Below are 16,390 nucleotides of genomic sequence, written 5' to 3'. Positions count from 1 at the left end.
ATTATTCCAAATAGGTAAATCGGCCAAAGATAAACAGACTTAATGACCATTTCGATTTAAATAATTTTGTTTACCCACGTATTCGATAATCTATTATTTTCTGGTAATAAAAATGAATAAGCAATGTTGTTGGTTTTCTTATAAAATTAACGATACAAGGTGTACAATTGCCAACGAAAAACAAAATTCCTTGTTACGCCTGAAATACTCGTAGATATGAGCTAATAAGTACTTCTGCTACTTGTGTGTGTGTCAAGTATTATACCAATTATATACATCCATCCACTGAAATGTACTTATGTGCTAAATAATTCAGTATCAATATCAGGTTAAACAACTATTGATTATACCTGCTATGTTAAGCACAATCGAAGCAGCTTTAGATGTATCAGCCTAACACGAAAATAAATGAGAAAATATTTTAATATCCATTTATTTTTAACCTGTCGAAAAATTCATGTCAGTTGTCCAAAGTACGTAAAAAAGGTATTTTAATTACGTACTATGTTTTTCTAAAACCAAAATTCAGTAAAAAATGGATGATATTTTTCTCTTTGATTCATTTAATTTAATTGAACATGAAATAAACTTCAGTTATAATAGTTGTGCAAAAAGTTTGATACATTTCGTGTTTTTTGTTAATTCCATTTTGATTCATCAGTTGGTAAAGCTTTGACTACGCTTTGCATCTCTATTTCAACAAAAGCGTTTCAACCAGTGCGTACCGACAACATCTAATATTAATACAGTTGCTACTTTATCATTAAATTTATACATTATGCAAACGGTAGAAGCATCAAAGGTGCAGCAGCCATTAATTAAAATAAAGCAGCGAAGTAATTTCAGGAGGCAAAAAGCCCGATTCGGAGCCAAGAATTGGGGTTAATTTAACCTGTATGAATTAGTAGGTGAATCGCAAAGTTTGGAACTTTCGGCGTTACATTATGGTCTATCCATTAACAAGTTCAGCGAGTAATATTGATTAATTGATTATGGCTATTCTGGCATAACTCGAAAATAAAGCTGCCACTATAATCTCGGGCGGGAGTCGACGCACCGTGAAACTACGTGTATAAATCCATTCCGTACAAAAGCGCTAAGTATAAAATCGTATTACGCCCTTTTTTGCAATATAAATCGCCTTTTAAATGCCACGTTACCAGCACCATACGCCGCAAAGCTTTCTAACTTTTTGCCCAAGCCCAAGAAGTCATTCATCTTGCGGAGTTTCACGATGCGACAGGAAACATGATATTCAAGATATAGATTACCCGGAGTCGGGAAATTTTCAGCCCTGGTTATGGAAGGAGATTACGTAATGATTGCTTTAATTGTAAGCAGTCGCGTGCTGTTTCACCTCATTTGCTACTTTTGTGCAACGTTGCACGATAAAAATTCAAGGTTAGACTGAATTAGGAATTTAAGGAACGCAAAGGGTCACACTTTCCACGTTTGCCACTAGTCACACAGTTATTTAATTGATGCCAAATATTGTCAATGACCCCACTTGACTCTCTATATGAAGCCAATTAATTAATGGCAAATAATTGCCTACGCGCTATGACAATAATTATTAACCGGCAGGTATTGATTTGCTTAGTTCCATCTCGTCGCACATTTCAAACTTCGTCTCAAGGAGACAAGATTAATAATTTTTCTATTCAGGTACATTGATCATACCGCCGAGCAAATTTGGCGGAAAACAGCAATTTTATGTTTTGTTCATTTAAAGTTTAAAATAATAGATTCGAATCAACTTGTCAGCATAACAACCGTTGTTATACATTAAATTTTATTTAAACTGGCGTTGCATTTACATATCGAAAACTGGTTTACATAATTTTAGCTAAAACACAAATGTATTGTTGAAAGCAAAATTTTAGAGCAGTCATTTTTCAATTTAATCATTTTTATTTTAAACACACACACTTGTTTGATAATAGACAAACAGTTATAGAGTTTTTCTAGCGCATGACAACGAATACAAAAGTGCTAAAATACGTTATACCCGAAAATAAAAATGTAGTGAGACATAAAACAAATAAATGGAACAAGCTATCCTCAAACTTTATTTCCCTGATGTGAGCTTTGTCGTAAAATATAAATCTCAAGCCTGAGTTTGTTGTTCCTATATCGCGCAAATAATACTTTGAAAGTCTTTAAAGCATTCTGAAAAATTAAAAAGTTACTGCAAAAAGTTTTATTCAGTATTTTCCTTGCACAACACCAGTATCTACTTTTAGTCTATAGTTTACTCTAGTATCGATTGTGCAAATTCTGTGCACCCTGAAGCCACTTTTTCCGAAATTAATCGATAACAAAGTGCAAACACAAAAACTGAAGCCTTGTATGAACATTAATCGAACTCATGGGAATGGCTTAATATTTGATTGAGAATAGATCCATTAATACCATAGCGTAATGTCTCCATCCATCAATTTGCAGACGTGAGCCGGATTTTGTGACAACCTAAGCAAAAAAAAAACAGATTACTTACTGTAGGTATGTCAAAACAGAGATTATCCCGATCAATACTGCTGTTTCATAAAAATCCACCGACGAGAAGATAAAAGAATAGTAAAAGTGTGTCAGAAGAATTATTTATTTATACAACTGATTCGCCACTCTCGAGCAGCCCATTACTGCACATCTGCTCTTCACCTTAAAAGTATTATTAGATTTAGCGTTGGAATAGGTAATTCTTTTATTTGAATAAGAAACTTGCCACAGAGAGAAAATGTCGGATAATTCTAATGTCGAAAAAATTTCAGTCGAATTGAATAAGAAATAGAAAGCTCAAGGGATGATTCCGGTTAACTAAATTTAAGACACGAAACCAACACTGTATTTCTATCCGTTTCCAATCTCATCAAATGTCGTTTGCTAACTCGACACGGTCCCAAATCGGATACATTTGGGCCTTTTTTAAGAAACCCAGCTTAAGCGCGACACGAATCCACAAAAAAATTAATTAGACAAAAAGTGATACAAAATAAAACATTGACACAGTCAGCAGTAAAGACTGTTTATTAGTCATAAATCATCCGATCGTGTTTTATTGAAATGCATCGAAAAGATTTTAAAACTTTTGTCATAAAATACGTGCAGCGTAAAAATTTTATTACACCATACCAATTTTACTACATTTCGAATTTATTATTACATTAGTTTTATTAGCTTTCCTTACATTTTGAAAAATTAGTCTCACGGTTAAAATTTCGACGTGCCCCCTGATATTTTTCAACACAGGTATTAACCCTTTGGCGGCAAAGTTTAGAAGCAAGGTCCCTGAGCGCCCGATTAAAACCATCGTTTTCACAAGCGCGACACAACCCCGTCCCATAAATTTTATCAATATAACCCGTTCCGATAAATTCGAAATAATTGCCAAAACCGGTCATTCTTCACCGTCATGTGATGATAAAAGCGGCTGCTTTTCACGCATTGTTCTTAGATGCAACACGAACATTTCCTGCAAAATAGCCGGTGATAAATCTAAGCTCTGAATTTATTTACGTCCCTCATGCAAATTCTACGTAAAGTTGAGCCCAGGTCACATAAGCCGTTCGCCTCAGCTAGTTTTTAGTTGGCTTTAATAAGCTAAGAAGCTCCAAGTGTTGCTAACTAAATTTAGGAACTGGCCGCGGAAGTCAGCCGAAGCAGAGGAGGTGTGCGGAAATTACATAAGATGAGAATTTAGGACCGTTGTTTATTTAGTCCTTGCTTAACATCTAACGCAAGTTAGAGCTGTAGACCTAGACAGAAATCTTGTAAATTGAAACAAAAACACATTTAGCCTGATCTGCACACAGACAGGAAAAATTCAATTTGCACCGATGAAAACCATGACTTGAGCACTCAGTTTTGTATTGAGGCAGTTTTCTAATTATTGAGGCAAGTTTTCTAATTAAAAGTTTATACAGATGGCAAAAATTTATTATAAAAACACCCTTTCAACCGCAGCCAGAACCTACTTTATTAGAAATGATTCGCAGAAGAGACCTAGAAAAGTTAAGTATTGAATCAGGTGCGCACTAGGTCCTTTCTCTATTTTTCCTATAAATAAAGCAAAAAGTCAGAATGACATTTAGTTTTCCTCTAGAATGTATCGCCTTTTTTAGCCGTTTGGCACAAATGTAATTATTTCGCAATATCCAGTTGAACACTCAACCAGCGACTCTAAAACTATTTGCTGCACTCTTCAGAAAGTAACCAATTTTGAACTTTGGATTGCATAAGTCATACAAAATGTTTAATTTACAGAGTTTTTATCAACAAGTGAAAAGTGGAGAGTGAAATTGATAAACCAAAATTAAAAACTGCTTTAGACGTGACTGAATGGTCAATTCTCCCACAAGCACAACCTTATTTCTTGTCAATAAAAAGGCAACTATTTTAAGAGAATAAATACACTTGCAAACGAACTTCATAGTAGAATGAATGGTACTTTTCCGCTTGATTACAATAGTGTTTCATACTACCTACTGAAAACTGAAAACCTCTACCTTGTTTACGACCTCATTGCTCAGAGTCAGTTTAAGCTACTATACATCGAAAAGTACATTATTTAAAGTATTTTGCATTTTCAGGTATTGTAACACATTTTCAGTCAGAAGCGCAGTATAGTAATATTCCACCAAAAACTTTGTAAAAATTGTACTGAAAATGGCGTAAGTTCTTGGCGTGCTCAGAGTTTTAGCACGTTGTCGGGTCAGAAAAGTAATTATTAAAAAAAATGCAATAAATATGTGTCATAATAAATACCTAACATTTTTCATTATGCTTCGCATAATTAATTATGTAACCACTACTAGTATCACGTATTTTTAAGGAATAAATCATGTAATTTACTGTATATCTTATGCACCTAGGTGTTTTTTTTTATTTTTCTTTATAATATGTTACATGAACTAAGCATCAGTAAATACAAAAATATGTAGACATAATACAAAATTACAAAGCAAAAAGTTAGCCAAACAATAACTTTGCGTTAATAATAAAGCCCGCTGTGTGGATTTTTTGGCAAGCATGAGCAAGTTAATGCCGTAAAAGGTCAGAGTTGGTGTATCAAAGAGAAAACGTTATGACTAGCTGCAGTATAAATATTTACTTATTTGTACCCGACGAAATAAGCCTTTCTACTTAACAAATGTAATTAAATTTTTGTAGTTTATTTGAAATATATCAAAAGGATTTGGGTCGTGATTGTTTTTTAGGAGTGTGTCTCTCGATTTGGAGAATTCCTTTATTTGCACGGCAGTAAATCTGCCAGGGTAAGAGTGGGATTGTATTGAAATTGTGAATTTATCATGAAGGATTCGGTATCATTTGTGTGTTTAAATCGCGGATTTATGCGGCGCGTGAAAGGAATAAGTGCGATAAAAATCCGGAATAATTTCGTTTCGTTCGGTAATAAATTGAAAGTCTGTAAATTGAAAAGTTAAGTAGAGCTTTTTATATGAAATACGTGACCACAATCATTGAATGTAAAAAATTTAAGCCGTTTCCTGGCCGGTCGCCGGGCTTTCTATATCGAAAGTCCGGCCTCAGAAATGACTAAAACATAAATCATGGCCCGGATTCGTGTGGATAATCGACAGTCGTATGTGACAGCTGAACATAATTCCGCAGAAGGACCGAGCCTCAAAATCCCCGGAGAAAAAGCTCAAAACCAAATGCAAAAGCGTAGTACGAGATATGTATAAAACTTGTTCGCGACGACTCGAGATTTATTTTACAACTTTTGCCTCGATCATGCACAAAACAAAGAAAAATGCCGGCCGTTACGCTGCGACTACATTGTCTTCCGGCAGCCATTTTTATTAATAACACACGCCGACACAAAGAATTCGGACGTTTGCATCACAATAAATTATTTACGAAACGAACGCCCGCCGAGCTTTTGTGACAGCTTTTGATGTCTTAATTGTATTACGGCGTTGTGACGACCCTCCTACTGAATACGCAAATGGACAACACTCAAAATTGCACCTTTGGGGACGCTGCACCCGACACCTGCCGGGGGTTCGACAACGGCAGGGTGCCGCATTTTTAATGCTGCCTTGTTTTGAATATTTTAATATTAAGGGCTATTTAATACCACCGCGTTACACACTAACATGCCACTTCAAACACGACCAAGGCTTTCAAAAAGCCAACGAGCTAGCGCCGCATTTTTCACAAAATCAACAAGTCACACACAACTCCACCGCGCAAAAGCTTAAACAATTCTTTAAGGTGCTATCTAGGCTTAAAAATTAGGGACGTGATGCAGGAACTATCAGTAATCAGCAAATTGTTTTACTTGGTGTAGAAACTAAAAACATTTGGAGACCCTACAAGATCCTTGCAACACTTGTTTACTTTGTTCTGGCTGGATTTCTTGCGCAGGTGGACTAGCTGTTGTCTGTTTTCTGGTCAATAGCTTTCAACAGTTACTACTGTTTTTGAGGAGTTGATTGCGTTTTAGTGGATTTTCAACTAAGATAAAAACTCTTCGAATTTTGCTAAAGTCCGACAAAAACGGATCAATTCAAGCTCTCGTTATTCCGTTTGAGCTCTGAGTAGAAGGAGCTACTTTGCAAAGTTGGCAAAAAATCTATTAAAGCGAGTCATAAATTTAATATAAGGAATTCCCGAGCTGTTCGTCAAGATTAAGAGTTCCGACGTAAAAATTCCCACTTTGTAAAAAGGTATTATGAAAACCGCTGCAACATTGCAATTTCCCCAAAACAACTAATTTTCGAGTTTACGGTCCTTTTTACGTTTCGCGCGAAATTTTCAAGTCCGCACCTTGAGTACCATTTCCACAGCATTGTCGTAAACAATTCTGGCTCATTCCCCAAGAATAATGGTCCTCCGCTAAACACATATTGACACAACGTCGATGGCTGCTTTTGTCGATAAAACATTTCGGTAAATTAACCACAACATAAAGGAGCAGTTTATGTTAACTAACGTCTTTTGTACTTGATGTTTTGTTCGAGAGGAGCAAGAAGAGAATTAGAAAATTGCGTGTTTTACTTTGTTCAGTGGATAGTAGATTTTGTTGCAGTAGAGATAACTGGCTCCTGGTCTCTGAAATGCGACTATTGTGAGGTGCATACTGCATATTCGAGTGAACCTAGCAATGCACTCAACACATTCCGATGCCTTTATTCTCCGCAAGTTAAAGCAAATCTAATAGACATGCAAATGCAGTTGGCACCGAGTTTATCCTGATCCAACCTACCTCTCAGTAATTAATTATTTGTCTAAACTTTTCCTACAAGGTAAATAAGCAAAGATAAATACCAAACTTGATAAAATAAAAAGAGAAAAACAGAAGGCAACCCTGGGAAGAGATCTTTTAATTAGTTTGTTTTTTTGTCACTTTGTACGATTGATTTATTGCACTTTTAATAAGTCATTATGAAGTGTACATACCTTTCGTGTCAACGAACAATGGGATCAACCTACGTTCTGAATAAAACAAATCAGACTGAATAACGGAGGGACCTCAAAAAATGTCAATTTACTCGAGCTACCGCTTTAAAAATTTACAAATCTCCATTAATTTTTTGTCAGAGCGCGAATGAGGCTCAAAGTTAAGTAAACCATTCGGTTAAAATTCGAAAAATATATTGGAATAGGCATTAAATAAAGTTTTCATTAAGTTCAGTTCGGGCTGATTTATGCTTGCATCAGCAAGATCCCTTTTATCCGTGGTTAGCCCACAAGCCGCTTAAAAATCGCTTCTTCTCTCATTAGCACGATTCATTTCTACTAATGTTCCTTTAACAAAATTATTAATAAACCTTTCTGTGGTACAGATAACCTGTCTAGTGGAATACCAAGGCAATTAATCGCACTTTTCGCTTCTCGCGTGTAATTTTTGTTTCAAGAGCGTCGACTGTGAGAGTAAAAAGGGCGCCCTATAGTGTCGGCCACAAAGCACCCAGAGCCGTCGTGACCACACGGGGGTTCCCGGCATAAACGACGGTATTGTCGCGCGAATGGGAGGCGTCACAGATGGGGTAACGTGAATAACGGACTGAACTCATGCGGAAGATGAAACATAAAGTATAATTGAAATGCGAGGAGGCGACACATTGTCGGAGGCAACACACGGGTGCGGTGCTTCGACAATTGTTGCCGCTACACGGTGTGTGTCAGTTAGCAATCTCCTGCTACATATTAAATTTATTTCGGAGAGAAAGCCACTTGCACTGACACTTTGCGTCAGGGTACAAGGGAGACCAGCATCCTCGCTAAGCACTACACCAGAGACTAGACCAAAAAACGACGGATTAAATTAATCTGATATTCCAGTCAATGAACCCTCTAAAAGGGGTTGTGGAACGGCTGCAGATAGAATTTTTGACTTCAGGGCTGTATTTCGACTAGTTAGGAGGTAAACATCCTACGAAGAGCTACAAAGGTGCCGTTTCAATATATTTTGCTTGTATCTTGAAACTAATAGCTCTTACGATAAAACTAGTGAAGACTAATGAGCAAAAATAAAACTAGTAAAATTTTCTACCAATCCGCCTCGAAAATTGCACTTACAAAATTTTGTAATACTATACCTCCTGGTATTTACGTCTCAAGTGCGTAGAAAGTAAGGTGTAAGTAAGCCTGTTTCGTCTAAACCTCACATTAAAAGTATTGAAAGTTTTTATAAGGATATTTATTTGAATGTTGATACTCTGCCATAATTCACTGAGTTCTGCTCAATGAAAATATTTTCAAGATGTCGGCACTTTCTTATTTTAAATAAAAAGCTGTGTTTTTTACTGCGTTTTTGGATTAGTAGAGTTATTTTAAAGGAGTTTTTATTAGCTTTTCCTATACCTAAGTTTAACTGTTTTCGAGATATTTAAGATTTTTTGAAAATTTTTAGATTCGCATCTGTCAGTTAAAAAATCGGTACAGAATGCTTGTATCTGTTCTCCTGTGTATTCAAAATTGGAGAAGTTAATAAACCTAAAAATTTTAAGTTTAAGTTTGAACAACTTCAGGTATCCATTACTTAATCTGCATTATTTAAATTTTTTTTCTGCATCGATCTGTATTAGCATTTCCTATACTTATCTGTGATAATTTTCAATTTATGTTGTTTTTTTGACATTGTATAGAAAGTTCCTAACCATAGCTATTTTTATAGTTTGCCAGAAAAACATTTGTGATTAAACAAACAACAAACTTTGTTCAAAAATAGTGTTCTCCGTCCTGGTAAAAACAAAATAAATTCATTGAATGTTGGTTTAAAAAACTTTAATTTCTCACATTTTTTCTCTTATTTTTATAAAAACTATAAGAAAAGGCCTATGTTTAATGAAATTCTCAATCCCAACAAAAAGTTATTGTAACTTGAAAACTATTAAACATAAATATACAGAATGCTAATACAGATCGATACATAATTAAATTCTCTACGATTTAATGAAATAAAACTCGTAGCATTTCATTTGAGAAAATTGAGTTACGGGTGCTTAAAGTTCTGAAAACTTAATTTTAAACATTTGGGGTTTGTATTTCTTTTTAGAAATTTTAAAACACCAAAGGAAAGATCTAGGCTTTAGCCTTAGCCTTTTTCAAATGAGCTAAAAATATTTCCAAATTTTTTAAAATGGCAGAGTTATCGACTTTTGAACTCGAAGATGCAAATCCAAAAAGAAAAAAGAAATTAAACCCTATATGTTTCGAAAACGGTTAAATTTAAGTGTATAAAAATGTTATGAAAACTAACTTAAAATGCCTCTAGTAATCCAAAAACGCATTAAAAATTATAGCTCTTTATTTAAAATCAGTAAGTTAATACCGAAAGTGTCACTATCTTGAAAATATTTTCATTAAGCAGGACCTACGATATTATGGCCGTATACAAATTTTCAGATGACTATTGGAAGATGTGAAGTTGAAAACAAAATTAAAAATAAAACCTGATAATGTGTTTTCGTATTTGTTGAATGTACCTAATATTTTAAACAATTACAAGTGTTGTAATAGGATGCACTGTGAAATAGGGTTGAGCTGAAATAAAAGTTTAGCGTGGCAATTTTCAGGTGTGGAAAGCTTCGAGCGCGCCCGTTAGTATCTTCGCTCCATATTAAATTTATTTCGCAGATAAAGCCACTTGCAGTGAGACTTTTCCACCTCGATACATGGAAGTCAAACACGCCCACTATACACTTGATAACTGCTTTGTTTCGATATGGATTTTCATCCCTGAAGCTGACAGTCTAGCACAATTAATCCCGACACTTGTCCACCGAAATTTCAACAGAGGAGTGTTTGACTTGGTCCGTATTTCTTCGGCGAGGTTTTTTCTTTAACAGATTTTTAGTGCGGCACATTGAATGGAGCTGTAGAGCAAAAACGCCCTATATATCATGATCCCGGGCATTATAAATAGCTTAAAATTCACTCGGAGCAAGGACGCCCGTTCGAACTCTTCATTATCCATCATGAAAAACGACAACTTTCGGGGTTTCGGGAAGTGTATGAAGTTGGATCGTATCCGCACAAATTGGTGTCAAATTTACGTCAATCACGAGGTTGTGTTTCGATCTAACTTATTTATCGAGAAAAGTTTTAATACAATTGAGGGAGCATTTACCTAATGGACAACGATGAAAGAAAATCCCTCGACGGCTTGAAAAGGGACTGATCTTAAAATTTCGGTCGGGAAATAAATGGGTTTATTTTAGGGTGCCGGTCATTATTCGGCCATAATGATATGACAAAGGGTGTTTACCCTCTGAGGGTACCATGTGTGTTATAATGGGTTAGGTCTTTTGACTTGTGATTTATGCCATGCTGAGGGCCTCAATATCCGTGTCATAAACAGAAATATGTCGTATATAAACTAGAAAATCCCAAAGGAGTATCGCATCTGTTCACTAGTGCAGAAAAATATTCGTTTCGGATAATTCCAGCTCCGAGTTTGAAACTAATCGACCTCAAGGGCCGGGTTTTAATCACGACTCCGTCGTCTTGTGAAATATTTGTGCTGTTATTTTGAAGATTAATTTCATCATGTTGACAGTCGTCGCCGAATTGAGCAGATTTCAGCCGTTTATTTATTTGACAATTTATAAGATAAAAGTGCGGTCTTTAAAACGTCGCAGGATATCATTCCTGCCGTAGTAATGAATTTTAAAGCATTGTTTTCGTGTTATACGAAAGTTGGGCGTATTGTTTCAGCCTGAATGAAACGTCCTAAAAATCCACCAACTGTTACGTTTTATTTATTTGCTGTCAAAAACAACAACGTGGAACTACGCAGAAATTCAGATTTTTCTAGGGCTCACGGTTTAATTTATCAAAAATGTATGAGTTACAGTAGCGGCTTTCTTTACTTAGGGATAAAGAACGCGTTCTTGAAATCACTCAAATTTCCATATAAATCAATCACTGCTGAATACAACAGACGTTTCCTATGCGGACGGGCATATACATGGCCCGATTTATCTTCAATGTATTTAAATAAAGCAAGTCGTCCGTGAGATTCCATCAAGTTCCAGGATGCTCGCTAGCTACCCGAGCGCGAAAATTACTCCAGTATCTGCAAGGATAAGGCGAACTCAATAGACTTGTTCCACCTTCGACTCCCTATCGGTACACCCACTTCGATTCATATTCAAAACATCATTTTAAACAGTTTTGGGTCCGTGTGCTAATTGGAAACTCCTGTTAGACCGCTGCGAACTTATTCCAAGGAAAGTTAAGTGGAATACCAACACGTGGCCCATCTGACCCTTTCCCAAATTAAACATTATATCAGAAAAATGTCCACCAACTCACGAAACTGGTATATAGACCAAATCAAGCAGGTTTTCGAGTGGGAGTGAGCTTTTCTTGATCTCTTCTTTGTCGTTCATACCGATTAAAATTCATTTATGAGTGTATAAACAAATTACTATTTGTTCTGCCGTAAGTCCTACAAGAAGATAGCATGCCGAAATACTCGTCTTTTAACTTTTCTGAAAACACTGATTATCATAATTAATCAGGTTGAAGACTTAAATAATACAAACTCTAATGGTAATATATAATTGAAATACATTTTTACCCTTAATTGGCGCTAGTTTATCAGTCACAAAGGAAAAAAAACGCCAAACGTCGACCACAGATCTGCAATAACTATTTAAAACAAAAAATCACAAGCACGGCTTAGCGATTTAGACCATACTTTATTATTATGTTAAAATACAAGGTAATTGACAATCTTTTTCTTCTACTATTTGTATTAAACATTTATTTTTACTTTATTTTCTTTTAAACACTCGTGTCAGCAGCTTTTTACTTTACTTTTACTTAAAAAATAATTAATAAGCATTGTCTAACAACCATCTATTATTATTACATTACATTAAGGCGGTCCCCGAGAACTGATAAAATGATGTGTTCATACTTTTATACATATCTCAAAAAATAGACCACGGAGTAGTACCAAACAAAAAGCAAAATGATTAGAAATTAATTCCCCACAAAACTTACACATTTTTATTTATTATTGAATCCATTTTCATGGTCTGCTGATCTGAGACTTGGGTGCCAAACACAAATCAGAAAAAAATACACCATTCATGCACAATATCATACTAAATATGCATGCAAAAATTGAACCCAATACTAGCATTGGTAAGGAAAAAATAAGCTTTAGAGAGATTTCTTGAAAATGAAATTCTTTAGAACTTACCGCTTTCAAAATCTATTTGCTAGTTAGAGGCGCCACAATAGTTTCCGGTTGAAAATTGTTGTCGATTTTTAGATATGTATAAAAGTAAAAAAGGGTAAAAACATATTTTTGATTTGACAGTGTGATTCTGACAGTTCTCGGGGGCCGCCTTAAGTTTAGAAAACTTAATTGACCTGTGACTGACTTTCTATTACCAGTAGTGTTTTTATTAAATTGTCTAATAAAAGATTAATAGAACTGATGTCCTCAGACTTGTCTGATTCCGTTTCAGTATTAACCTACGTATTCAGACATATACCTTTGTAAAAAAGCTTAGTCAGTGTTTTAATGAAATAGGATAAACAGTAGGAGCAATTTACATGTAAGCAAACATTTTTAATTTCAGTCTATGTATAATATGAACCTTTTCATCCTTTCACTCAACCGACGCTAGCGAAGTGAAGCGTAGACTGGTTTTTTGAAAAGGAAGCAATACTATTTCTCGCCTGCATAGATTTGAAGAGAAGAGAGTGAACTGCATGTCAAAGTAATATTTATGACGACGTGGAATCGCAGACCGGTAGCAGGCGCTGCCTGTGGCTGCTTTCAGAATTATATTTGTCTCATACATCATTCTAGCCTTCTTATTCCATGCAGAAACGGTGAAAAGCGTCTAGCGTCAACGTAATTCCGGTCATTGGCAAAACAGGGCCGGACTAATTAATGGCCGCAACGTTAGTAAATAATAAAATTTCATTTTCGTATTGAAATGTAGCCCCAATTCCACGCTCGATTTTCAGCAAAAACGGTAATTCCAATTATACGTATGTGCCTAAATCGAAAACGCTGCTCGCTGAATATTAAACAGCCTGTATAATATTTTGGAGCTCAGCTAAATTAAAAATAATATTTTCAGTGTGGCGAAGATAAAACCTTGCCGAATGATGAAAGTTTTAATGGCTTTAAATTTATAAACAATAACAATTTTATTAGGGCGATTTACACAATAAAATCGTTGACTATGCAAATGTTTAACAAGCTGCGGTTTTATCCATTGTTGGCCTTTTTTCAATTCACAATTCACACATGATGACGAACAAATCAAATAGATGTTCGTTGTGTTAACAGTTAAAAAAATATTTCGCTGTAGGTAATGCAGGGGTGGGCCCAACGCGCGTAGTTATTGTGCGATTTGCTTGTTTTATTGGATTTTGTACAAGCTTTTTGTCATTTCAGTGGTGATCTGCATGAATTCTAAATTGGCTATGATTCGTGATTTATTTGCACGACTCGATCTTTTCAATCGATACAAAGCACAAAACATGTGTAACACGACAGACTTTTATTCGATCCGAAACGCCATGTTTCAATCGGAAAATTCCCGATTTTGCGACTGCAGATCTCAGTACATATTTTTGAACCTGCTCAAAACAAGAATTGAAATAAACATACATTCCGTGGGCGTATTTTCAATGAAAATAGCTGAAACAAGTTTCAGCACCCCAATTTTGCAAGTCTACAGTCTGTGCAATATGGGGGATTATCCTTCGGCAATCCGTTAAGCAAACAGTTGGCTGGCACGCAATGCGTTTATTACAACACGACACAAGAAACTTTAAAGTGACGATGCTCGAGAGAAAAAGAATAATATTAAACGATTCTTTTTAATGCATATTACAGCCATTAAACTTTTCTCATTATCGGCGAAGTTTCTTCATTTTTGGCACCTGATGTTTAGGGTAGATAAGAAAAGGAATTTACTGACGAATAAATTAATGGCTAGTCATAAAATTTTATTTTTCGCAGATTTGCACGACTAGCTCATCATTTATCACGGCTCAGTTATCGACGAAAAGAATGAAACAAAAATGTGACCACAATTAAGTTGTCTTAAATATGCTATTTGGAGTAATGAGGCTTTTCTGTTATGGCATACATGCACGCACTTGAAATTTTTTCATAATCCGCATAATAATAAAAAACGGTAATAAATGTAGCTTGAGCGTTAAGCAGCTGGCGTGCCTACTTCAGAAATACAATTCGAGCTTCGTCTTGTAAAAAGCGGAAGCGGACATAAATGATGCGTATTTTTATTGTAGGAAAAATGAGTGGAGTTGAGTAATTTATTTGATAATTTCGAATTTAATGAGACAATTTTGTTTCTTTGTATTCGAACACTTCCCGGCACAATTTCTCTAATATTTATCGAGTTCATTAAAACGATTCGCATCCGAAAGCGCAAGAAATTCATCCGGCGATGTTTACATCATTACTGCAATTTATTTAAAGCCGCCCAAGAAATTTTCGAGGCGAAAAGATGATGAGATGAAAAAACTGACGATATAACCATATGTAATCAAAGTGGTGAAGAATATTGCCAGGCACTAAATCCAGAATGGGAATCGAAGGGAAATAGACAGATGAGGCAAGCGTCGAAATTTATTACGAGATAAGAAAAATACGTGTTCCTCTTCAAAGTTCAGAATCTCGATGCTATCACAAAGGAAAATAATATTAAATTATTGATTTACATTTTTCACTCGCGCTCACTCCGGTTAAATAGTTTGCAGAACTTCATCGAGAGCTTTTCGCGTGGAAACCCACAACCGACTAATTTACATTCGAGTTTTCGCAGTTGAAAATGCAGGGAGCTCCAACTTTCCAAAATTGCAAATTGCATTCATGCTCATGAAAAAACAAATTTTATTACGGGGTTTCTTTGTGTAATGTACCCATTATAAATATCCCTTTAACGTTATAATTATCATTATCATTAGTAAACATCTTTCATTATCATTAGCAAACGTCTTAAATTTAATTTGTATCATCTACATCCGGCATGTTCAACTTTGTACCTAATTACTTTACTATCTCGAGTCCACTTTTATTTGTACATTCTTCCGCTTATCGCCTTTCATCCCTCTATATATAAGAAATCATTTTTATGTTATAGGGCAGTCAGAATAAGTTAGTTGTTACTGTACGACCTAATGTCAATTCCAAATTCCAAGTTTTAATAAATTATAGTAGTAGTTAGAAGTAAAGTGCTGGAGTTTCTCTTTCCCATCACCGGACCATCACAAAATTGGTGTCAGAAGTGGGATCGTAATAGTGCGGTTGGAAAATTTATTTCAAATTCAATTTGAAATTTCAATCAGCAAGTTTGGGAAACTTCGATTTGGGCTATCGTCCATCATCCAGTGGTGCAACATCCAGGTCTTCAAGGTTCGTGTATTCGTGCTACCTGCTGCATCGTCGCTACCATAGGTGACAAACGGCGATATTCAACCCCAGACGTGAAGGTTTTCGAAAATCGTGTGGTCCAGTGTAACATAATGGGATTCCAGCAGTTATCTTCCCTTGTGTAAGTGAATTTATTTGTTTGATGCCAACAACGAGATCTATGTCAAAACACAAAAAGGAAGCTACGACGAATTTAGAAGGAGCTACCGCGTCTAATCCACATTCAATCGGTTCAGAAGAAACTAACACGATTGATTCCGTTACGCCCAATTCTGATCAAAGTAGCCTCAATAATTTAAGTATTCAATCATCTAGTAATTTAATTAACCCTAACTTAAATCTCACCAACATGTCGATTTCACTAGAGTTAGCAGAAAAAATGTTAATTAAGTTTGATGGAACCAAATCAATGTTGTTCGAATTTATAGATAATTGTGATCAAGCTCATAATCTTGTTGGAGTTGCAAATCAACCACTTTTACT

The 16,390-nt window shown here is 35.4% G+C and overlaps 1 protein-coding gene across 3 annotated transcripts in view; it reads right to left on the bottom strand.

Moving 5' to 3' along the window:
- Positions 1–16,390, bottom strand: part of side-VI (sidestep VI) — a 137,079-nt gene that overhangs the window by 81,257 nt on the left and 39,432 nt on the right. The gene's annotated exons all lie outside the window — the stretch shown is intronic.

Source organism: Tribolium castaneum, chromosome 3 (genome assembly GCF_031307605.1).
Source record: "Tribolium castaneum strain GA2 chromosome 3, icTriCast1.1, whole genome shotgun sequence".
In the NCBI taxonomy this organism is placed as follows: domain Eukaryota; kingdom Metazoa; phylum Arthropoda; class Insecta; order Coleoptera; family Tenebrionidae; genus Tribolium; species Tribolium castaneum.
The sequence above is the reverse complement of the archived record's forward strand: the minus strand, read 5'-3'. Positions and strand labels throughout refer to the sequence as shown.